Below are 9,492 nucleotides of genomic sequence, written 5' to 3'. Positions count from 1 at the left end.
GTGCTTTAAACACACAAACCATGTAAAAAAGTATCTGAAAATGATCAGACAGTCTAAATAACATGACAGAGAAAAACAAAATAATGTTTTGGTCAGGCAAAATGGTATGTTAAAAGCAATTCTGTCAGACAGTTAATGACATTCTGCAAAATGCAGATGCAGCTTTAAGATCAGTTTCTGCCAGACAAATAGATACAGACTCAGAAATTACATAAATAAAACTCCACCTAGAGCAACAAAAAAGCCAGAGTGCTAGACAGTTTAAAAGAAGTACGCAGAATTGCAGAAGAACATAGAACATGTACAGAAACAGCTTGTAGACTACGTGGGGAAAGGAAGGGGACGCAATACATGGTCTGATAAAAAAAAAAAAAAACACGGGGAACATGATCAGCTTCTGCTCCACCAGGATTACAGATAGATACACAACGAAGTTCAGAAAAACAGGTGATACGTTTTACTTGTAAGAAAATAGGCCACATTAAACAGGATTGTCCATATTACAAAAAAATGGAAGGAAAGTCAAATACAAAAGGGTATCTATGCAGATAATAGTGCTTCTTCAAAACCCAAAAATACGAAAAGAAATCACAATAAAAAAAAAAATACATTAAGAGAAATTCAGTCACAGAAACAAACACAAAGGGATACAGAAAACCCGCCATATAATCCCACACACGGTGCAAGTCAGAAATTAAAACGTAAAATTAAAAGTACAAAGTACAAATTAGACAGGTAAGACACTAACAATCAGCAGGGAACAGAGCATGCAGTCTGAGTAATCAGAGACATACCCAGAAAGAGACATCAGAATGAATATGACTCTGATTAGGGGTGTTCCCCCCTACCCAAGTAACCACTCTCACAAATTTAAAACGTGAAAAGGACAGACACCCATTAGTGGACGTATGGGTGGAGGGGGCACTATGAAAAGATGTCCTCCTTAATTACAAGGGCAGCAGTCTCAATCACTAACAAACAGTTACCTGTAAATCAGTAAAAAAAAATCTTACATTCAAGGCTTTAATGGCAGCACTTGCATGGCTATAAGCAGTAAGCCAGTTAAAATATGTTTCATAGAAAATGGATCTTCAATACAGGGTACATTTCTTATGAATTCCAGTTGTGGAACAACAGTTCTTGGGGTTGATATCCTATGCAAACTGGGAATAGTAACGGATTTCAATAACAGGGTTTTATTGTCTGCCGCAGTGGAAGACAGCTGGGATACAGCTCAGCAACTTCCTTGCTTTGTAACCAATATAAGTAACTATAAAAAAGACATTACCAAGACACATTCACAATTGCAGGATAAATGGGAGCAAATCAAATCACAATTTCAGCCCTTGTGGGCTACATCAAAGACAGACTGTGGTAAGTTAGCATTCCTCCTTTTCAGAAGCAATATCCAATCCCCAAAGAGGCGGGAGAGAACAATGGGAACAGGTAAATCATAAATAGAAAAGAGCATATATGCAAATAACCTGCAAACATCAGGGTACACAGAAAAAGGAGGTAAGCAATAAACAGAAGGAAGGACAAACCCCTTGCCTTACTGAAAAGGGTAATTACAAACACTAACAGTATAATAAAAATGGTAAATTATGACCAGTAGAATATGGGAATAATCCTCCCTATAACCCAGATCATGGCAGGCAATAGGCATTAAAGCAATAAATACACGGAGCACGTTATCAGTTCGCAGCAAAGTACAGGGTTCTTTTAAACTCAATGTAAATTAATTAAACAAAGGAGACAGAAAAAGACAGAAAAATAAATATTTTATTGGTTTAATAAGCCAGAATGGATTCAAAATAAACACAGAAATAACCTACAGACATACAGACACAAAGTAAAGTTAATACAAATACAGTAAATACATTTAGAATAATGCAAATGGTATACGCAAAACTAAACAATGCAATTAAATACTGGGTACATAAGTCCACATCTACGTCTGGAAATAGAGTAACATTTAAGGTAGTACCTATGACAAATCCTAAATGACAAAAAGTTCTATGGTAACAAGAGAGGGTCAACTCCATCCCACATTAAAAGTATAGTACATCTCCAAAGGCAGCGTAGGCATAGAGCGAACAGGATCAATATTGGTAAAAAACAGTGACTGTAACATCATATAGTCAAAATAATGTCTTACATAAAATATAACAGCAAACAGTCTTATAAACAAACTAGTACAGCAATAACATCATTAGTCAGACTGGTGTAACTACCATCCTGGTAATAATACACAGGAATACATACAGGTAGTAAAGTACAAAGTCATTAAAAAGCTTAATAAAAACTTAGACAAAAAGCATTTTTCAGCTAATAAAAATCCAAGCAAAAGCAGGACACCATGTTGGTTCATAAAAATCAGTGTAAGTTAATAACAATCAAACAGTATCAGTACAGTAACAGTCTGTTAACAGTCTTAAAAAAGTTTAAATTTGTTTCTATAATAGTAATCTATGGACAGGACAAGGCAATCTAAAAAAAAAAAAAAAAAGCAAATGCAAATAAAACAGTTGCAAAGAAAAAATGGGGACAGATACTCAGATATAATAGATCATGAGAACAGGGACACCAGGATCGGATACCTGATTTCAATATATTTTTGGATGTGCAAATTTTGTTTTCAAAGGCATGTAACAAGTCAAATTGTTGGGTTTTTAGCCACATTCCTTACAGAGGGAAAATGCCATTACATGCAGTCCCTGTAGAGGTTACACATACAGGTTGTATTTTTAAAGAATCTTTTAAAAATAGAGTTGTAAAACAATCAGCCATAAAAAAAAAAAAAAAAAAAAAACATTTACAGTTGATAAAAATAGAAAAAGGGATACTCTTGTTTTCAAAAGAAAGGGACAGTCAGAGTTGCTACTTTACACCAACTCTGGTCATGTGAAAAAGCTTGAGTACAAAATAAAACAGCATGGGAGTTAACACATAACACTTCTTTTAAGGAAGAGATGAAAGAGTAGAAATTCTGTTACAAAGAGTACGCAGTTCCAATAATGACAATTACTCACACATTACCAGAGGACATGGTAAAAAATCACCAGAAAAAGAGGGAGGTTCATGATAAAAAAATAGGAAAATATTTTAAAACAGCTGGACATAGGAAATGGTGTTATTTCAAGAGATGAATTTTTTCAGTGGTATGGTGCCCTAAGGCAATATGAAAAGTTACAAAGTTGATAGAAAATGCAACTTATGGAGCTATCTCAGATATAACAGAGGAGATGTGTTATAAAACTGTCAAACAAGTATCTTGTTAACAATGAGAAAAAGGCTTTTATGTACAGAGGATCACATTTTCCTGTACATTGTTGTTTTAAATATTCTTTTCCCAAAGCAATAATGAAGTTAAATGTATGCTTGTTTCTAATACAAGGTTTTGCTTGTAAAGCAAGGGTTAACTTGACAAGATTTTGAAATAAATGCTTCTGTGTAACTGCAAGGCTGACAACTTGCTTAAGCAACCATGAAAGTAGTTAAAAATAAATAAGTAATATCGGCTATGTGTCTATGATGGGGTACTATAATTTCCGCATTAATTGCTCTTATCATCATTATCTGCTTAATTACAACAGTTTGCATGTGTGTTAAGATTTGTGTTAATAAAAGTATTAATCAGGTAACAGCCATTGGTAATGTAACATTGTATGAAGAGAGAGCATTGAATGCAAGGGATTCATATGTTGCAATAGACCAAGGGATTAAAAGTACTGAAGATCGTATTGTGTTGTAAATTGTCTTACAATTTTCTTGATTTTAATTAAAAAGGGGGAATTGATAAAGATTGTATAAATTAAAATGCTTTCCCCAAAATTATACTTTGTGTGTGCAGTAAAAGAAAATATGGCTTGCTTTGCAAGAACAGTTAATTTCTTGTAAATGTTCAGCTTAGATATTAATAGCATATAGCTGTGGGCTTACTGTAAAGACATCCTTTTATAGAAAAAAGGAAGTTGACTTTCTTTGAGCTTTCAAATGCAGAAATAAATTAAATAAAACACAGACAAGTCTTCAGATACAGCATAACCAAAGAAGGACATAAATCATGCAAACCAGAAGAACAAGTCACAAAGACATTAAAAATAACACTGGTTGACATTTAAAAGAGTATATAAACTGAACAGTATGTTTCACTCTTTAGTGACGTTTTTGGATTGAGTGTTCATCGGTCTATAGTTATTTGTGTCTAGCCATGTTATAATAAAATTGAAATAACTCTGACAGTATTAACTGTTCGGCAAGAATTTGTACTAATACAAATAAATATTAATGGATACCGTAGTGCGGTGCCTGTCTGTCAGCCTAGCTCAGTGCTAAAAATATTTTACACTGATAATAATATTTTACAATATCTATATAGCTCTATACAGAAGAGTTGTGTAAAATCTTACCATAACCATAGATGTCCTCCTCTTCAATATTGCAGTATTCTTACTGTGTGATCCTCCGTCTCACGTGACCTGAACTTCGACTCTTATGCAAATGCTCAAGCCTGGTTGCTGCTAGTGCGTGGGATGTTGCACGCAGGGCCATAAACTAGGGGCCTTAAATGTGATGTCTGCACGCACAAACCTCAGAACTGACTGCCCAGTCAGACAATGGTTTAGGTAGTACCAAATGATGTTCTCTAGATAGAAGAAATGTAATGAAGGAGGATAGGAGGGAGGGAAGGAAGGAATACTGTAACATGGAAGAGAAGTACATCTATGGTTATGGCAAGATTTTACACAACTATTCTATGTCCTTCTATTTGCATGAAGCAGTATTCTTACTGTGGGAGAGTACCACAGCTTAAGGAGGAGGCAGGGTGGAGGAAGTATAGCAGATTCCAGGAATCCCTGCAAGATTGCTCTTGCAAATCCTGCTTTGGCTTTGGAAATATGGTCCAGTTTGTAATGTTTGGTGAAAGTATATACAGAGGACCAGGTGGCTGCCTCAAGGATGACAGTTGTGTCCGGGACTTTTAGGAAGGCCGCAGAACAAGCTACAGCTCTTGCAGTGTGTGCCCTGACCTCATAAGGCAATTGTTTTCCATGGTAGGAATAGCAGAAGTAGATAGTTTTCCTTATCTAGCAGGAAATAGTTTGTTTGGCTACTGCTTTGCCCAGGGTCCTGGGATGAAAGGACACAAAGAGTTGATTAAGCTTTCTAATTGCCTTAGTTTTGTCTAAATAGAAGCTTAGTTGCCAGTGGACATCAAGGGAATGGAGTATTCGCTCACTGTTATTTTTAGGAGAAGGGAAGAAGGTGGGTAAATGAATAGACTGACTTAGAGACAGCTCATTGACCACTTTGGACATGAAGGAGGGGTTGGTGCCCAGGGTCACCCTATCTTTGTGGAAGATAGTGTAGGGTAGGGATGCCATTAGTGCTTGTAATTCTAACACCTTTCTAGCTGAGGTAATAGCTACCAGTAAGACTGTTTTCCATGTGCACATCTGCAGGGAGGCAGAACTGGCTGGCTCAAATGGGGCAAGTATAAGTTTTTCCTAGAACATAGTTTAGGTCCCAAGGTGGTAGGATAGACTTCTTTGGTGTCCTAATGTGCAGGAGCCCTTTTAAGAATAGTTTAACATCCAGTCTGGGGAGTAGAGGATGGCCCAGAGGTAAGCAGACAGAGATAGCAGATAAGTGAACCTTCACTGAAGAATATGAAAGGTCTGATTTTATGAGCTCATATACATAGGCTAAGACTACAGGAACATCCGTTTGAAAGGGGTCACTATGCCTTTGGAGACACCATTTGGAGAATCTTTCCCACTTAGAACATAGGACCTCCTGGTATTGGGTTTCCTGGCCTCCTGCAGGATAGACAGCATGTCCTCAGTGTAACGGTGTCTGAAGGGAATTAAAAGTTTATCACCCAGAGGGTTAAGCAAAGCATCTCCAGGTCTGGGTGAATAAGAGATCCCTTCTGTTGTGTGAGCAGGTCCACCTTGTGAGGCAACTTGTGGTGATTGCCCTTGGCAAGAGACTGAAGAAAGGGGAACCACTGCTGCCTTGGCCAACAGGGCGTCACCAGCAAGATTTTTGGCATGTCCCTCCTGATTTTTAGGAGGACTTTCTGAATGAGAGGGAAGGGAGGAAAAGCATACAGAAACCGTCCCTTCCACGAGATGGTGAAGGCGTCCACTCTCCAAGCTACTGGCACAAAAGATTTTCCATTGTCTATTCTGGGGGGAGGCAAATAATCAATTTGAAGTGTGCCCTACTGGTGGACAACGTCTAGGAATACATCGCTGTGCAACATCCACTCGCAATGCATAGAGAATGATCTGCTGAGATCATCAGTCTGGTGGTTGTTCTGGGATGAAATATAGGCTGCCTGCAGTGAAATGTTGTTCTGAGAGGCTAATTCCCATGCTTGCATTGCTAACCTGCAGAGCAGGTAAGACCAGCAGAAAGCAGGTAAGATTGTTTGTTGATGTACCACATTACAGTGGTGTTGTCCATGAGGATCTGTAGAAGGCCAGGTTGCATGATAGGGAGGAAGGCCTTCAGAGCTAGGTGGACTGCAGTCATCTCCCTTATGTTGATGTGCTTTCTCTGGAAGGATGGCTCCCATAGGGCTTGCACCTCGAGGCCATTCATGGTTGCTCCCCAGACTAGATCTAAAGCATTTGTGTGCATTACTTGAGTTGGCATGGTGGGTTGTAGGGCTAGGCCTGAATTTTGTTGTGCCTGCTGAATCCACCACTTCAGTTCTGTTTTTAGGCATGGTAGAAAGAGTATCTGAAAGTCCAGTGAGTGGCTGTGTTTTGACCACACATTCTTCAGGTACCACTGTAACTTTCTCATGTGCAACCTGGCTAGTGGCAGCATAGGAATGGTGGCTGCCATAATGCCTAGGAGGTGCAGGAATTGTCTGGCTGACAGGTGGTTGACCAAGAGACGGTCTTGGAAGTGGAGGTTACCTTGTCCTGAGGAAGGGAGGCCTTCATCAGGTCAGTCATTATCCTGCATCCCAGGAAGGTTTTGTCCTGTGCTGGGGTTAGGGAAGATTCTTTCAGGTTGAGTGTGAATCCCAACCTCTGGAGCAGTGACATGGAGGGGAGTAGATGATTTCCAAGGGTGTCATTTCCTTCTGCAAGACTGAGGATGTCATCTAGGTAGGGGCAGATTTGAATGCCCTTGGTCCTGCAGTAGCCTACTGCTGAGGCGAGGCAGTTTGTGAAGACTGTTGGTGCAGTGGATAAACCAAAAGGCAAGGCAGTAAATTGAAAGTGTGAACAGGGTCCAACAAAGCACAGATACTACCTGTGGTTTGGGTGGATAGGTATGTGGAGGTAAGCCTCCTTCAAGTCCAAAGTGGCCATGAAAGCCTTGGGTGGCAATAGTGGAAGAAGGTTTTGAAGAGATAGCATTCTGAATGAAGGGACCTTCAGAAAGAGGTTTAGGAAGGATAGATCCAGGATGGGTCTCCAAGGGCTGTCCTTTTTTTGGTACTAGGAATAACCTGGAGTAGAACACTTTTCCTTCTTTGCCGGGGGGGATGGGTTTTATGGTCCCCTGAACGAGAAGCTATTGAATAATCTGAGGGATTAGGTGTAGCTGGTTCTTGGGAGGGAAGGGGATGACTAGTAGAATGGGTTTTTCCTGCCAAGACATAAAGTATCCTTTTTCCACTATTGACAGGACCTAGCAGTCTGATGTGACTACTTTCCAGCGGGGGAGACAATAAGAGTGGAAGGTGGCTGAGGCAGTCACCCATTATTATTCCTGTCCTGAAAGGGCTGCCTGATGGGGAGCTGTGAAGGGGCTGCCCTTGGGGTGGTTGTTTTCCTGGACCCTTTTCTATGTCTGGAGGTGGAAGAGGTGGATGGGGCAGGGACTCTCCTGACAAAGGAGGTCTTTGCAGGATAATTCCTATAAAAAACATTGGTACTGGAGAGACCAGTAAGTGTTTCAGGTCCTGGAGTTCCTTACTCTTCTCCTGGAGGTGTTTAAACAGATCAGCAGACCGTTTGCCAAACAGGAATTTAGTGTCCAGGAGTACGTCCAAAATCTTGGTCTTAAAGTCTTCAGGCAGGGGCTGTAGTCGAAGCCATGAATATCTGAATAAATCAGAAGCTGATGCTGCAGATCTTGCAGAGGCCTCAGCTGCATCATAGCTGCACTTTATCGAGTGTCTGGCAACCTGAGATGCCAGGTACAGCTTAGATGCTATCTGTGACTTGTTTGGGGAGTCAAGCAAGGAGAACAGTAAGGTGGAATCTTGTGAAACCAAATCTAGGGCATATTTCACCATATGGGTCTGGTAATTAACTGCCCTAAAGACTACAGTGGAAGAGGTATATGTCTTTTTCCCCAGTCTGTCCATGACTTTGCTATCCTTGTCTGAAGGCAAGAGTGTGGATGAAGGAATGAGTCTGGACTGCTTGTCAGGGGCCACTGCTATAATTGCAGGGTCCGCCAAGGGGTTTTACAAGAAACTTGTGCTCATCACTGACCTTATAAAAACAGTCAGGTCTCTTGGGAGCAGGATGTTGAGAATCAGGAGTCTTTGGGGCTGATGCAAAGGCATCCACATATGCTGGAATCACAGGAGGTACAGCTGATGGGGAGGGTGATTCCACCTGGAGCAAAGGTTTTAGATTCCTGGACCGCGGATGGGCATCCAGTGGAGCCTGATTCCCCCTTGACCTCAGCAGCAGCCAATGTCTGAATAACCTCCGTGGACGCGCCTACTGGTACTATGGAAGCGGCTTCCTTGAGGGTAGTCGCTGAAGGTGCCAGTTCCTGCAGACGTCCCTCAACTCCTATAGCGGCTGTTGGTGGGGCGTCCGACGACGGAGGAGCAGAAGTGGTAGGCCTTTTTTGTCCTTCTTTTTAGGTGGCTCCACCTCGATGGCAGACTCTGGATCCATTTGTAAAGCTAGTCCTTTTAACCTCTGGTTTGCTAGGTATAAATTTAGGGCTGCCAGATGACTGAAGAGAGTTTTGGGAATGAACGACTGGCAAATGCTACAGGTAGTATGGTCGTTTTCCCGGCCTAAACAGAGTTCATGGGAATCCTTGTTCAGAATTTGATATCTGCAGCTACATTGCCCCGTCCTATCAGACATTGGCTAAGGAGACAAGCAACAACCAAAGCTCAAGCAAGGATAATAAGGTTTTCCCAATGGGGTACTTATCTTTAGATGCCTTGATGACAGCAGAGCAGAGTGATCGATCTGATGTTTGACTGCAGCAAAGACGTTCTGAGGTCTGTGCATGCAGAAGTCACATTTAAGGCCTCTGGTTTATGGCCCTGTGTGTGACGTCCCACGCAATAACAGCAGCCAGGCTTGAGCTTTTGCACAGGAGCCGACTGTTGGGTCACCTGAGGCAGAGGATCCCACATTAAGAATACTGCAACATGAGAACAGAAGGACATCTATAGATCCATATTTATAGATATACAAACATACATATATACACATTTCAGGAGTTGTGATGTGGGGAGAAATAGAAGAAGATAGCATACATGGA

At 40.8% G+C, this 9,492-nt stretch overlaps 1 protein-coding gene across 2 annotated transcripts in view; it reads right to left on the bottom strand.

Moving 5' to 3' along the window:
* Positions 1–9,492, bottom strand: part of STXBP5 (syntaxin binding protein 5) — a 3,006,986-nt gene that overhangs the window by 1,902,509 nt on the left and 1,094,985 nt on the right. The gene's annotated exons all lie outside the window — the stretch shown is intronic.

The sequence above is a fragment of the Protopterus annectens genome, chromosome 1.part0 (genome assembly GCF_019279795.1).
Source record: "Protopterus annectens isolate FY-2018-M chromosome 1.part0, PAN1.0, whole genome shotgun sequence".
Classification (NCBI taxonomy): domain Eukaryota; kingdom Metazoa; phylum Chordata; order Ceratodontiformes; family Protopteridae; genus Protopterus; species Protopterus annectens.
Note: the sequence above shows the minus strand (reverse complement) of the source record. Positions and strands in the feature narration are given on the sequence as shown.